Source organism: Parambassis ranga, unplaced genomic scaffold (genome assembly GCF_900634625.1).
Source record: "Parambassis ranga unplaced genomic scaffold, fParRan2.1 scaffold_24_arrow_ctg1, whole genome shotgun sequence".
Lineage (NCBI taxonomy): Eukaryota > Metazoa > Chordata > Actinopteri > Ambassidae > Parambassis > Parambassis ranga.
In genome coordinates this window covers 1,038,517-1,039,332 of record NW_021144797.1, presented here as the reverse complement: position 1 = coordinate 1,039,332, position 816 = coordinate 1,038,517, and positions in this window count along the sequence as shown.

The window sequence follows — 816 nt, the reverse complement described above, 5'->3', positions numbered from 1 at the left end:
AATGCTTTTGTTTGGAAAAAACAGCCGTTGTTTGAAGGCTGCACCCCTAGTAAAATACATAAGACCTGCCCTGAGAGGAGTAAAAGCAGAATCACACAGTGTCTTAATTAGGGCTTAATTAGGCAGGCAGGGCTGTTACCAGTCATATAAAGAAAATCTGATATTTTCATGTGAAAGTATCAGTTAAACAGTTTGGATCAACAAACTGACACCTGAATGGGTGACTGACAGGGAGACACACAGAGGACAGGACTTCAACACATGACGGAGGTGAGGTGGGTCCAGGGTTCAAGTCCTTGTTTGGGAGGAATATGTTGATGAAGATTCTCAGTCATCCAGGTCATCGTACGTAGAGAAGATTGAAGCAAGACGTCTGGACTTGTAGAGTCTAGAAGACGTTTCGCTGCTCATCCAAGCAGCTTCATCAGTTCTAAACTGTTTGGTGGGGAAACATGGTTTATATGTGGTTACAGACCTATGTGGGTGGGTCTGGGTAAAAACTTAAAAACTGAAAAAACAATAGCACTAAATGTTTCCATACTTACCTGTGATGTTCTGGCTGACTGGGCCAGGTGTGTCTAACGACTGGCTAACAACTATGAAACTGCCGGAGGTGGACTGGTTGACAGCCCTTTGTTCTTACTGTGAGTATGTGCAAACTTCCTGGGAATGGATGGAATCACTGCATTGTATGTGGTAGAAAGATGATGTCTGAGGCCACCACCTCTGTTAAGGGAAGGTTTTTCCAGCTTAACATAGATGGCTTCCTTGACTCCTCTTTCATACCACCTTTCCTCTCTGTCCAAAATGTGAACA